Source organism: Pristiophorus japonicus, chromosome 10 (genome assembly GCF_044704955.1).
Source record: "Pristiophorus japonicus isolate sPriJap1 chromosome 10, sPriJap1.hap1, whole genome shotgun sequence".
NCBI lineage: Eukaryota > Metazoa > Chordata > Chondrichthyes > Pristiophoridae > Pristiophorus > Pristiophorus japonicus.
Window position 1 is genome coordinate 66946650 of NC_091986.1, and position 15368 is coordinate 66962017.

Here is a 15368-nt window from a genome sequence, read left to right on the forward strand (position 1 = left end):
CCCCTAAAATATAAAACACAAAAACAGGCCACTTGGCCCAATTGATCCATGCTGATGTTTATGCTCTGCAGGAACATCCTCCCACTCTACTTCATCTAACCCTATCAGCATATCCTTCTATTCGTGTTGTGTCCTGGCCAATATCTATCCCTCAACCAATACCACCAGATTATTTTATTTTTCTAATTTCTGTTTATGTGACCTTCCTTGTTGCTTGCAAAGTGGCTGCCATGTTGGCCAACATTGCAGCATTGATTACATTTCAGTTGTACTTTATTGGCTGTGAAGTGTTTTCGGATGCCCAGAGGATGTTAAAGGTACTTTATAAATGCAAGTTATTTATTTCAATCAAATTGACACTGGTCATTTTCCGCATCAAGCCGCACTAGTAAAATTGAAGTCAATGGGAATCAGGGGACTAACTGTCCACTGGCTTGAGTCATACCTAGCACAAAGGTTGTGGTCATTGCAGGCCAATCATCTCAGCCCCAGGACATCGCTGCAGGAGTTCCTCAGGTAAGTATCCTAGGCCCAACCATCATCAGCTGCTTCATCTCCATCATAATGTCAGAAGTGGGGATGTTTGCTGATTACAGTATTCAGTTCCACTTGCAGCTCCTCAGATAATGAAGCAGTCTGGTCAACATGCAGGAAGAGCTGGGCGACATTCAGGCATGGACTGATAAGTGGCAAGTAACATTTACATCACATAAGTGCCCGCTTATTACATAGGATATACAGCACAAACAGGCCATTTGGCCCAACCAGTCCATGCCAGCTCTTATTGACATTCAATGGAATTACCATCGCCAAATCTCCCACTATAAATATTCTGGGGGAGAGGGTCATTATTGACCAAAAAACTAACTGGACCAGACACATAAATACTGTGGCTACAAGAGCAGGTCAGAGACCATGTATTCTGCGGCGAGTGTCTCAACTCCTGAGTTCCCAAAGCCTTTCCACCATCTACAAGGCACAAGTCAGGAGTGTGATGGAATACTCTCCACATGCCTGGATGAGTATAGCTCCAGCAACACTCAAGAAGCTCAATACCATCCAAGACAAAGCAGCTTGCTTGATTGCCACCTCATCGACCACCTTCAACATTCACTCCCTCCACCACCGCGCACCGTGGCTGCAGTGTGTACCATCTACAAGATGTACTGCAGTAACTCACCAAAGCTTCTTCGGCAGCACCTTCCAAACCTGTGACCTCTACCACCTAGAAGGCTAAGGACAGCAGGCACATGGGAACACTATCACATCCAAGTTCCCCTCCAAGTCACACAAATTCCTGACTTGGAATATCGTTCCTTCATCGTTGCTGGGTCAAAATCCTGGAATTTCCTCCCTAACATCACTGTGGGAGTACCTTCAACACACGGAGTGCAGCAGTTCAAGAAAGTAGTTCACCACCACCTTCTCAAGGGCAGTTAGGGATGGGCAATAAATGCTGACCTTGCCATTGATGTCCACATCCCATGAACGTATTAAAAAAATGTTCATAACACCATGTCTTATCTCAGGAATAACCCCAGAGAAAATGGTGCTTGTTCAAAAAAGAAGAAACTGTTGATCCTCAGATAAGAGACTTATCATTGAAAAACTCATTGATGGTAGCAATAAAACTGGGTGCAACTTTTTTAAACAACTGGCTCAAAGCATGCTGAAGACCTGGGTATCAGTAGAAAACAAACATGAAAATGAAGAAAAAGTCAAGAAATTACTGAAATACACTTACCATTACATAATTGATCCTTTAAATGAACTTCACTATGGTTATTATTGCTTCGTTAAAATGAACTTAATGAATAGATATTCTGCATTCCACAATGTTTGGAAACAGCGTGTAGAAAGTTCCCACTCTGAAATTAATACCTCCAATTTTAACCCCTCGAACCCAGGAGCATGGTATATGCAAATGGTAAACATTTTTGCAGCGACCTATTCACCCGATCTTTACTGACCTCATACGGAATGCCATTTTAACAGGCTCAGTCAGGCTATTGCACCAGGTAAGCCTAATTGAAATTCAAGTCATTTAGACCTTGACAATATTTTAACACTAAAAGGAGCCTGCTGTAGAAGAGAGCCAAAGTTTGTTAATCAATACCTAAGCTATACAAAAGCTCAATATTTGATTTGTGCAGATTCTGATATTACGCAGGAGCCCGTTACCCAGTTTCTGTATATTCAGGCATTATACAGAAGCCCATTACTCTGTCTGAATATATTTCGCATTATTCGGGAGACGCCAGCGGGAGGTCGATGAGGCGTCGAGGAGGCGGAGCAGCAGAGTTGGGGCCTACAGGAGACCCATCAGTCGGGAGGCACCAGCGGGAGGTGGAGGAGGTGGAGCAGCAGAGTTGGGGCCTACAGGAGACCCGTCAGTCGGGAGGCACCAGCGGGAGGTGGAGGAGGTGGAGCAGCAGAGTTGGGGCCTACAGGAGACCCGTCAGTCGGGAGGCACCAGCGGGAGTTGGAGGAGGTGGAGCAGCAGAGTTGGGGCCTACAGGAGACCAGTCGGTGCAGCTGCAGCAGGGAGGCAAAAAAGAAGTAGAAAGAACTCGAAAAGTGATTTCACAGCCAAGGGAGTAAGTGATTGGTGAGTAGCTTTTCTTTTTTCTTTTCTTTATCAGTAAGTCACCTTTAGCATTGTTGTTGCCAAATTAAGTTAATCTAAGGGGTTAAGACATGGCAGGAGAGCTTGGACATGTGCTATGCTCCCCCTGTAATATGTGGGAAGTCAGGGATGCTTCCAGTGTCCCTGACGACCACGTATGCGGGAAGTGTATCTGCCTACAGCTCCTGACGGACCGCATTGCGGCACTGGAGCTGCGGGTGGATTCACTCTGGAGCATCCACGATGCTGAGAATGATGTGAATAGCACGTTTAGCGAGTTGGTCTTACCGCAGACAAAGGGTACACAGCCAGATAGGGAATGGGTGAACAACAGGAACAGCAGTGCAAGGAAGGTAGTGCAGGGGTCCCCTGCGGTCATCCCCCTGCAAAACAGATATACCGCTTTGGGTAATGTTGAGGGAGATGACTCATCAGCAGAGAGCAGCAGCAGCCAAGTTCATGGCACTGTGGGTGGCTCTGCTGCACAGGAGGGCAGGAAAAAGAGTGGGAGAGCTATAATGATAGGGGATTCTATTGTAAGGGGAATAGATATGCGTTTCTGCGGCCGCAACCGAGACTACAGGATGGTATGTTGCCTCCCTGGTGCAAGGGTTAAGGATCTCTCGGAGCGGGTGCAGGACATTTTGAAAATGGAGTGTGAACAGCCAGTTATCATCGTGCATATAGGTACCAACGATATAGGTAAAAAAAACGGGATGAGGTCCTAAGAGATGAATTTAGGGAGCTAGGAGCTAAATTAAAAAGTAGGACCTCAAAAGTAGTAATCTCAGGATTGCTACCAGGGGCACGTGCTAGTCAGAGTAGGAATCGCAGGATAGCTCAGATGAATACGTGGCTTGAGGAGTGGTGTGGAAGGGAGGGATTCAAATTCCTGGGACATTGAAACTGGTTCTGGGAGAGGTGGGTCCAGTACAAACCGGACAGTCTGCACCTGGGCAGGACCGGAACCAATGTCCTCAAGGGAGTGTTTGCAAGTGCTGTTGTGAAGGAGTTAAACTAACATAGCAGGGGGATGGGAACCTATGCAGGGAGTCAGAGGGAAATAAAATGGAGGCAGAAGCAAAAGATAGAAAGGAAAATAGTAAAAGTGGAGGGCAGAGAAACCCAAGGCAAAAAACAAAAAGGGCCACATTACAGCAAAATTCTAAAGGGGCAAAGTGTGTTAAAAAGACAAGCCTGAAGGCCCTGTGCCTCAATGCGAGGAGTATTCGGAATAAGGAGGACGAATTAACTGCACAGATAGCAGTTAACGGATATGATGTAATTTGCATCACGGAGACATGGCTCCAGGGTGACCAAGGCTGGGAACTCAACATCCAGGGGTATTCAACATTTAGGAAGGATAGACAAGAGAGGAAAAGGAGGCAGGGTGGTGTTGCTGGTTAAAGAGGAAATTAATGCAATAGTAAGGAGGGACATTAGCCTGGATGATGTGGAATCGGTATGGGTGGAGCTGCGGAATACCAAAGGGCAGAAAACGCTAGTGGGAGTTGTGTACAGACCACCAAACAGTAGTAGTGAGGTTGGGGACAGCATCAAACAAGAAATAAGGGATGTGTGCAATAAAGGTACACCAGTTATCATGGGCGACTTTAATCTACATATTGATTGAGCTAACCGAACTGGTAGCAATGTGGTGGAGGAGGATTTCCAGGAGTGTATTAGGGATGGTTTTCTGGACCAATATGTCGAACCAACCAGAGAGCTGGCCATCCTTGACTTTGTGATGTGTAATGAGAAGGGACTAATTAGCAATCTTGTTGTGCGAGGCCCCTTGGCGAAGAGTGACCATAATATGGTAGAATTCTTTATTAAGATGGAGAGTGACACAGTTAATTCGGAAACTAGGGTCCTGAACTTAAGGAAAGGTAACTTCGACGGTATGAGGCATGAATCGGCTAGAATAGACTGGCAAAGGATACATAAAGAGTTGACGGTGGATAAGCAAAGGCAAATATTTAAAGGTCACATGGATGAACTTCAGCAATTGTACATCCCTGTCTGGAGTAAAAATAAAACGGGCAAGGTAGCTCAACCATGGCTAACAAGGGAAAATAAGGATAGTGTTAAAACCAAGGAAGAGGCATATAAATTGGCTAGAAAAAGCAACAAACCTGAGGACTGGGAGAAATTTAGAATTCAACAGAGGAGGACTAAGTGTTTAATTAAGAGGGGAAAATTAGAGTATGAGAGGAAGCTTGCAGGGAGTTTAAAAACTAATTGCAAAAGCTTCTGTAGATATGGGAAGAGAAAAAGATTAGTGAAGACAAACGTAGGTCCCTTGCAGTCGAATTCAGGTGAATTTATAATGGGGAACAAAGAAATGGCAGATCAATTGAACAAATACTTCGGTTCTGTCTTCACGAAGGAAGACACAAATAACCTTTCGGATGTACTAGGGGACAGTGGGCCGAGTGAGAAGGAGGAACTGAAGGATATCCTTATTAGGCGGGAAATTGTGTTAGGGAAATTGATGGGATTGAAGGCTGATAAATCCCAGGGCCTGATCGTCTGCATCCCAGAGTACTTAAGGAAGTGGCCCTAGAAATAGTAGATGCATTGGTGATCATTTTTCAACAGTCTATCGACTCTGGATCAGCTCCTACTGGAGGGTAGCTAATGTAACACCACTTTTTAAAAAAGGAGGGAGAGAGAAAACGGGGAATTATAGACCGGTTAGCCTGACATCAGTAGTGGGGAAAATGTTGTAATCAATCATTAAGGATGAAATAGCAGCGCATTTGGAAAGCAGTGACAGGATGGGACCACGTCTGCATGGATTTATGAAAGGGAAATCATGCTTGACGAATCTTCTGGAATTTTTTGATGCTGTAACTAGCAGAGTGGATAAGGGAGAAACAGGGGATATGGTGTATTTGGACTTTTAAAAGGCTTTTGACAAGGTCCCGCACAAGAGATTGGTGTACAAAATCAAAGCACATGGTATTGGGGTAATGTACTGACGTGGATAGAGAACTGGTTGGCAGACAGGAAGCAGAGAGTCGGGATAAACAGGTCCTTTTCAGAATGGCAGGCAGTGACTAGTGGATTGCCGCAGGTCTCAGTGCTGGGACCCCAGCTCTTTACAATATACATTAACGATTTAGCTGAAGGAATTGAGTGTAATATCTCCAAATTTGCAGATGACACTAAACTGGATGGCGGTGTGAGCTGTGAGGAGGATGCTAAGAGGCTGCAGGGTGACTTGGACAGGTTAGGTGAATGGATAAATGCATGGCAGATGCAGTATAATGTGGATAAGTGTGAGGTTATCCATTTTGGGGGCAAAAACGCAAAGGCAGAATATTATCTGAATGGCAGCAGATTAGGAAAAAGAAAGGTGCAACGAGACCTGGGTGTCATGGTACATCAGTCATTGAAAGTTGGCATGCAGGTATAGCAGGCGGTGAAGAAGGCAAATGGTATATTGGCCTTCAGAGCTAGGGGGTTTGAGTATAGGAGTAGGGAGGTCTTACTACAGTTGTACAGGGCCTTGGTGAGGCCTCACCTGGAATACTGTGTTCAGTTTTGGTCTCTTAATCTGAGGAAGGACGTTCTTGCGATTGAGGGAGTGCAGTGAAGGTTCACCAGACTGATTCCAGGGATGGCTGGACTGACATATGAGGAGCGACTGGATCAACTGGGCCTTTATTCACTGGAGCTTAGAAGGATGAGAGAGGATCTCATAGAAACGTATAAGATTCTGACAGGACTGGACAGGTTAGATGCGGGACATAGTCTTAGGATTACGGGTAGGCCATTTAGGACTGAGATGAGGAGAAACTTCTTCACTCAGAGAGTTGTTAACCTGTGGAATTCCCTGCCGCAGAGAGTTGTTGATGCCAGTTCATTGGATATATTCAAAAGGGAGTTAGATATGGCCCTTACGGCGAAAGAGATCAAGGTTATGGAGAGAAAGCAGGAAAGGGATACTGAGGGAATGATCAGCCATGATCTGATTGAATGCGATGCAGGCTCGAAGGGCCGAATGGCCTACTCCTGCACCTATTTTCTATGTTTCTATACAGGATCCCGTTATTCTATCTCCATATTCTGGCATTACACAGAAGTCCGTTCACCTGTGTATATTCTGTTGTTATACAACAGTCCGTTACCCGGCCTGTGCATTTTCTGGTATTACACAGGAGCTCATTACATGGTTTGAGTATATTCTACCATTTAGTACCCGGTGCCAGTCTTGTTAGGCGATTTGGGTGTGAGGGAGCATAGGACGTATAAGAGGGCCAAAAAGGTGTGATTTATTTTAAAGGGTTTCTTATGGGCTAGGAAAAACAGGAGTGCTCCTCCTGAATACACAAGGAATCCTGGGCTTCCCTCCCCCCACCGCCTACCCCTCCCACCACCTGACTGCTGGGGACCGTTTCCAAGGGTCCCCAGCCATGACCTCCTTCCCCGCTCGCTGAACTCCCACACGTCCATCATCACTGATGCTCGATTCAGGTGGGAGTTGAGCTTGGTGATTTAAATGAGGCCGAGAAGTTAAAATGGTCTGTACCTCACGCCAGCAAGCCTAACACTCACCCTGTTGGCCCCATGCTTGCCCTTCACCCCCAGTTAAAATGGGAGCTAATATCTAAATCAAGCTATCACATGTTTCAGATGGGCACATCTAATTCCCTATCCCTGGAATTGCATGCAATGCGCAAAGTAAGTGGAAATCCGCCACAATGGATTTCTGCACACTTTTTTCAATCGAGAAACAAGTGCAAGGCTAACCAAGAATGTATTGAGCAGATTACATGTCATTTTCTGTGGTCAGGTCATTTGCAGAAAGATTCATATGTGTGCAGCTTTGGCCTTGTATAGGGAGCTAGCATAATGGGGAAACCAGAAAATTGCATTTTAGGTAAAATCTTAAAGAGATGTGAGCAGTTAAAAGTAAGTGACTCCATGTGGGCCAAAAATTCTTAGAACCTATGGAAAAGCTCAAAATGTAGTTACATCTATTGGCAGCGTTTACCAAGGCTGAAGGAAGAAAGGGGAAAGAAGTGGCCGGCAAAAAAAAAGTGAAAGGAAATCCAATATGGAGGCATAAAATGGAGCCTACTGGCAAGAAAGAGATGGAACAGCCCAGCACCTGACTCCTGGTCTGATGGCTGGTGGAACACAAGTTGTGCAGCATGAGATAGTTGTGAGGAGGGTGGCTTGTGAGCAACTTCCCCATACGACAGCTTGAAATGAGATGGAGGCAGATTTAAGGCCACAGCTGACCTTACTGCTGTTAACAATGTCTGCCCTACAGTGAATGTTAACTAGAGGTTATCTACGAGCATGCTTGGAGCACATCATTGTCAAGGCCTCTCTTGCAAATCAGAGTTACTGCCTAAATAATCGGCCATGCAGCACCCATTTTTCTGGCGCTTAACAATCTCCTAAGCAATATTCCCATATAGCTGTGCAGCCGCGTGGTTGTCTGGAGGTCCCGCGCAGACTTATCACTGGCTTTTCAATGGGACATTTCATGCATGCGCAGAATTTTGAATGGGTCACACAATCCGTTAAAAGGGACCGCACACCCAAAAATAATTTGGGGGAACATTGCTCCAAAGCCTCCAATATGGTTGGCAGGAAGTGCACGCACATTTCCAGCTGGAAGCGTGCCACCCACCATATTATTTAAGGTAGATGGGCTCGTGGCAGGAGTACACGTCAAGAACATTTTAACGGCAGAATCATTTACACACATTAGGTTCCAGTGGGTCCTAAAGACCAGTTTCAGATTTTTGAATGCCCCAGACCTTCACTCGCCACATGCTGACCTCACAGTGCTAAGAGGCAGGAAGGCCCAATACTTTCCTCAATATGGAGCCAGGAGTAGAAGAGCTCCTCCCGAACTCACATTAAAAGATGCGGGTTGCTTCACTTCACACTTCTCTGTGTTAAATTTCATCTGCCATGTGTTGTCCCATCTCAGCAGTCTGTCTGTCCTCCTGAAGTGTGTTATGATCCTCCTCATTGTTTACTAAATTTCCAAGTTTCATGTCATCTGCGACCTTTGAAACTATGTCCTGTATACCAAAGTCTGGGTCATTATTATTAAAGGAGCAGTGGTCTGAATACTGAGCCCTCGGGGACACCACTGTATATTTCCCTCCAGTCTGAAAACAACCATTCACCAATACACTCTGCTTTCTGTCCCTTAGCTCATTTTGTATCTCAGCTGCCCCTTTTAAACTCATGGGCCGTGATTTCGCCTACCTCGACGGGACCGGGTTGGTGACATCGGTGGTGGGTCCCGATCCCGCTGCTGTCTCCATCCCGGCCTCCCACACGACTTTCCTCTGATGGGGCTGGTTAAGCCCACTCAGCGAGGTTCTGTCAATTAAAAGGAAGCAGGTCTGATGACATCAACTGATGACACATCATCAGCCGTTTCCTTAAAGGGACCATGCACAAATTAATTTTGACAGCTGTGCTGTCAGTGTGCAACAACACTGAGGTGCTGCAAACACTGCACAGAGGTATAGAGTTGCACGCAGGCTCTCCCACGTCACCCTCCATATGCTTATGGAGGGAGTCAGAGCACGCAGGGAGGTTCTCTTCCCTTCCAATGGACGGAAGAGTCCTCCCCAGGAGACCAACGCAGCCTGGTTGCATATTGCAGAGAAGGGCACAAGTAGGGATGCCGACAGGAGGACCAGGCTGCAGTGGCGCAAACCTTTCAATGATCTTAGTAGATCACAAAACGTTACTGCAAAGCCACACTCAACCTCATCCTCATCCCCATCACTCTGCCATCACTACCCTACGCCTGCACATCCTTACTCACACCAACTTAACTTGGACCTCCACCCATCCCTCTCTATCTACATTATCACATCCCCATCTCACTAGTCACCCCTCACCCTCACGCAAACAGACAAACTACACACAAGGGTAGGCACTTGGGTCTTTTTGCCAATGTTCATGTAAAGTTTCTGTTAATGTGCAGTCAAACATTGAAATCTGTATTGTTAACACTTTGCCTTCTTGGACAGATTTGTGTGCACCTTTGGCTTAGTGAGTTGCAGTGAATGGTGAGATATAACAGTAACCCCCGCAATGGTGATGAGTGTGAAAGGAATGGCTTGGATATTGTAGGAATGCTTCATGGTGTTGGTGTGGTGCCAACCTGGCGCTTCATGTTGCAAGCCAGGGTGTGCAGCATCAAGTGAAGTAAATGTGGTCATGGTTAGGCCATCCCGGGCAGCAATGTGGTCGGGTACTGATGCCCTCTGTCCTGTGCAGCATCAAGTGATTGCAGCGAAGGTTGGTGTTGTTGTTGGTGCTGCTGGTGATGCTGGTGGTGGGGTTCATCGTGGTCAGATTTTGAGAGCCAAGGTGACAGGGTGGAATTGGTTTCTGTTGTGGAGTATTAAAAATATAACATTCACAGGAAAGGTCTTTTATAGAGAAAAGAGTTGTTTATTAAAACCTGATTAATCAAGGGAGATCCGGCCTCATCAGTACCGTTACTGAGTGCTCTCAACACCTCTCTCATGGGACAAGCTACGCAGTTACATTCTTATACAGTTCAGATACAGTCAAAATAGTGGAACTACGCAGGGTAGTGTTCCATTGGTTAATACAGATTACAGCAATTTCATTGGGTGGTACAGTTACATAAATGTTATTAGTTACAGTAATTTCTAATGATTCTATTGGTACATTCAGTTCTGGCGACTGTTGCTAGGGAAAAGCCCCCTACAGATTATGTGTTACATTTCTGGAAACGTCTTCCCAGGCTAATTCTCAGACTCATGTCCTTGGCAGACATATGGCTACCCTCTGCTGAAAAGAGGCATTGTCCCTGTTATCTCATGTGGCTGGAACATCGTGGCCTCTTCTCATTATTTCTGTGAGCTGTCTACGTAAATCTTGTGGGTGTTCTTATTTCCTAAGAGAATTTCTCTGACCTTCGTGTTTCTGTCTAATTCAGCTATTCTACCATAAATGCATTTTAAACCTTTCTCTGCCTTTCTTACTTTGTATTTTAATTACACCGAATTATTTTACCCCTAATTAAGGTTTTTCACTCTTACAGTTTCCATCCTGATGGAGTAGATACCAGTTGAAGATGAGATGACAGAAGCGATCCGTCAATGGTGACAGGTTGTTCCAATGAGGTGACACTGGATACAGAGTTTGCTACAAAGACTTACAACCTGCATTAAGTACAATCTGTCTTCCAAAGGGAGAAACCAAAGCGTCTCTGGGTTTGGAAAGTGTACAGGTGTAAATTGTGAGGTTTTATCCAAGTTTTAATGCTGTCACCAATCATGTGCTTCAATGGCCACTCAACCTCTGCCTCAGATGAACAAACTGGGTCCAGGAGCAACGTGAAATCTGTGTGCGAGCTGTTAACGTCAAAAGGTGAGTAAAGTACCACTGTTAAGGGCTTCTAAATATGCCAATAATTGTCTCAAGCACCTTGCCAAAGGGCGCTACTCAGCGTCAAGTGTCTCAAGTGCATCAGCGCAGGCAGACCCGACATGTGGGACAGGCACAGGGTCCCGACCTGCTGTCAAACGTTGTCAATTTCCCGGTCGACCCGCCCCCAGAGCACTGCCGAAGTCACAGACATGGTCTTTAATTTTGCTAGCAAGTCCATTATGTATACCTTTTGAAAGTCCATATACACATCAACCGCACTGCACTTATCAACCCTCTCTGTTACTTCATCAAAGAACTCGATCAAGTTAGTCAAACACGATTTGCCTTTAATAAATCCGTGCTGACTTTCATTTATTAGTCTATACTTTTCCAAATGTCAATTAATTTGGTCCTAGATTATTGTCACTAAAATTTTCCCCACCACCTACGTTGGGCTGACTGATCTATAGTTGCCGGGTTAATCCCAATCCCATTTTTTAAAACAGGGGTGTAACAGTTACAATTCTTCAGTTTTCTGGCACCACCCTATATCCAAGGAGGATTTGAAGATTGCGGCCGGAGTCTCTGCAATTTCCACCCTTACTTCCCTCAGTAAACTAGGATGCATCCCATCCAGATCTGGTGACTTTTCTACTTTGAGGTCTGAAAATCTTTTTAGTACCTCCTCTTTGTCTATCGTGGTCATTGTTATCTCCTGGAAGTTGCTTTCCACTACCTCTTTGGCGGCGGGGGGCGGTGGAGAGATCGAAGAGAAATATCCCAGAATATATTTTCACTGAAATGGCCTATGATTTTTTTGCCTTACCCAGGAGACTACATCTTGGGGGACATTGGGTCTCGTGTTCCCTTAGTTGTATTCAATGAAACAGTTGAGGCTGGATTTTTGGTCTTTTGCTGACGGAATGCACTTGCACCCGGGCGGGCAGCTTCCAGTGCACCGCCGGTACATTCGGGTGCCAGGTTTGCGGGGCTGCGGAGCAGTACTGCCTGGGAGAGGCGAGCCGGTGTGCAGCATCTCTGGTTACGACACCGGCTTGAAATTTGGATCGTGCCCGCTCCGTAGCACCCCATAGCACGTCCTAGTGGGAACACCAATGAAAGCTGCTGTTCCAAGCTGTACCGGCTGAAGTGACTGAAGAAGTGTCTACTTCAGGTAAGAGTGAGTTTTTAATTTTGCGATTTATGTTGGGGTCCCATCAGTAATGAATTCGGAATGTTTTTGGTGTTTTTTTTCAGGTTTTCTTTTCTCTACGGAAGCCTCTGTAGGGTGCTCCCAGGACGGCTGTTTAACTCGGGATTTTCAGTGGCTCAGCCGGCCTAACACCCTAAAAGAGGTGTGAAATGCCTCACGTAGCGCTGTGTTCCAAACCCTGGGCCCAGCTAATGAATTTTGCGGTGGCAGACGCAAACCATTTTCCAGTGCCCGGGACAATGCCGCAACAGAGGCGTGACTTAGTTTCACCCCCTGCTCTTTTACAAAAAGGAGAAAGATTTTGTGTACGTGTGCAGAGCATCTCGAATTCTGCTAGACATCCCTCCATTAGATCGCCTTTTCTTGATCCAACAAGGATAAATCGAGGGAGTTACCCAAGGGGAACATCGTTGTCATCAATTATATATTAAAATTGATGAGTTGTTTCAACATTCCAACAGTATTTGCATCCATATGTGGTGCTATGGACTTAACATTATGTCATCTTTCACCTGAAACAAAAATATAGAAACCTATCTTGAGAACCATGCAGGTGAAAAATCAGCTTTAGAAAAAGTCGTAAGGATAATGTACAACTCAGCCTGAAAATAGAAAAAGAATCATCAAACTGCACAAACTGAAACTCCAAATGAAGCCATGCTCTAAGAAAACCAGCAAAACCTGCTCATCGGAGACTGACTGAAAAAAAGCGGACCAAAAGTGTAATGTATATAATGATTCGCAAGACTTGTTACTGTAAACTCACTCAGGTGCAAACCTGGTTCAACTTTATTTGCGCCCAAGGTGCCCACGTGACATGGTGCTCGCTCTTATATACCAGGGCCCACGCACACGCGCGTACAGCACAATGACCTCCGACAGTGGTGCCCCCTGGTGTCTAGTGTCCCCAAGCATCAATACATAACATCCCCCTTCAAGATCTTAGAATCAGTCTCTTTACAAATTAAGACGGTCTGGGGCTTTTCGCTCATGAGTTGATCGTCTCAGTTCAACTCCAGTTCTGGAGGCTGAGTAACTGATCTGATGGGAGTGGTAATGACCCTATTAGAGACTGAAAGTCCAGATTCAGTAATGACAGCAGAGTCTTCTGATGAATGAATATCGGTTGGTTGGTCACTGATTGCATCTTCCTCAACCGGTTCCGGTTCATCTGTGTGCTGCAGTTTTATCTGATCAACATGTTCCCTGCATTTTTGCGCATTCTTGAGCACGACAATAAACACTCTGCTACCCTCCTTGGCCGTAACAATACCGACGATCCACTTTGGACCTTGACCATAATTCAGCACATAAACTGGATAGTTGACAGATGTCACGTGACAAAGCAGCACGATCATGATACCATTGCTGATTTTGACGCCTGTTTTCAACATGATCATTCAAATCAGGATGTACAAGAGAAAACTTGGTCTTGAGACTTCTCTTCATCAGTAGTTCAGCAGGGGAGACCCCGGTAAGCGTGAGGTCTTGTCCTGTAACTAAGCAATATACATGACAAACAAGTCTGCAGTGAACCCTGAGTCACATGTTTCATGCTTTGCTTGATCGTTTGAACTGCACGCTCTGCTTGACCATTAGACACAGGTTTGAATGGAGCAGACCTTACATGTCTGATACCATTGAGTTTCATGAATTCTTGAAACTCAAGACTTGTGAAGCAAGATCCGTTATCGTTCACAACAATGTCAGGCAAACCACGAGTAGCAAACATGATACAAAGACTCTCAATGGTAGCTGTAGACGTGCTGGATGACATAATGACACACTCTATCCACTTTGAATATGCATCCACCACAACAAAAAACATCTTTCCCTGGAAAGGGCCCGCAAAATCGATGTGTATCCTCGACCATGGTTTAGATGGCCATGACCAAAGACTCAGTGGAGATTCCGCTGGTACTTTACTTAGCTGCATGCAAGTATTGCACTGATGCACACATGATTCCAGATCAGAGTCAATTCCAGGTCACAAAACATGAGCCCTGGCAATGGCTTTCATCATGACGATACCAGGATGAGTGCTATGTAGGTCACGTACAAATTTTTCTCTGCCTTTGTTAGGCATAATGATTGCTCCACAGTAGACAATCTGACTGAATAGTTCATCTTTGCGACGGTTGTAAGGTTTGGTCTCATCACACATTTCCATAGGTATTGCAGACCAATCACCCCTGAGGACACACGTTTCACAACCAATAAAATAGGGTCATGGCTGGTCCAGATCCTCACTTGTTGAGCAGTGACAGGAGTTCCTTCACTCTCAAAAGCATCCATTACTAACAGTAGATCTGCAGGTTGAGGCGTCTCCACTTCAGGGGTGGGCAACAGCAGATGACTCAGTGCATCGGCTCAATTCTCAGTGCCAGGTCTATGACAAATAACATAATCATAGGTAGACAATATCAACGCCCATCTCTGAATACGGGACAATGCATTGGTATTGATACCTTTGTTTTCCGAAAACAATGAAATGACTGGCTTGTGATCCGTTTCGAGTTCAAAACAAAGACTAAACAGGTACTAATGCATTTTTTTGACCCCATACACACAGGCCAAAGCTTCTTTTTCTACCATGCTGTAAGCTCTTTCCGCCTTTGTCAAACTTTTCGAAGCATACGCAACAGGTTGTAGCTTACCCGACTCATTTGCTTGTTGGAGCACACAGCCAACCCCATATGATGAAGCATCACAGGCCAATACAAGACGCTTACACGGATTATAGTAAACAAGCAGCTTGTTCGAACAGAGCAGATTCTTGGCTTTCTCAAAAGCTCTATCTTGAGATAAACCCCAGACCCAGTTGTCGCTTTTTCTGAGCAGCATGTGCAGTGGCTCTAATAAAGTGCTCAATCTGGGTAAGAAATGACCAAAGTAGTTGAGTAGCCCAAGGAATTAACGCAATTCAGTCACATTTTGAGGTCTGGGTGCATTTTTGATAGCCTTGGTTTTCAAATCAGTCGGCCTGATGCCATCAGCAGCAATTTTCCTCCCTAGCAATTCAACTTCCGGTGCCATGAAGACACACTTCGAACGTTTCAGACTGAGTCCCACTTTGTCCAGATGATGTAGGACTTCTTCAAGATTGTTCAGATGTTCAGCAGTGTCACGACCTGT

The 15368-nt window shown here is 45.4% G+C and overlaps 1 protein-coding gene across 2 annotated transcripts in view; it reads right to left on the bottom strand.

Annotated features, from left to right (window-relative positions):
* Positions 1 to 15368, bottom strand: part of LOC139275006 (uncharacterized) — a 486480-nt gene that overhangs the window by 363943 nt on the left and 107169 nt on the right. Inside the window, exon 7 of one of the 2 annotated variants that reach the window (XR_011595651.1) lies at positions 10052 to 12745. The exons of the other annotated variant lie outside the window; for it this stretch is intronic. The gene's annotated coding sequence lies outside the window, so the exon portion shown is untranslated. Of the gene's footprint in view, positions 1 to 10051; positions 12746 to 15368 lie in introns of those variants that run through there. 2 annotated transcript variants of the gene reach the window in all.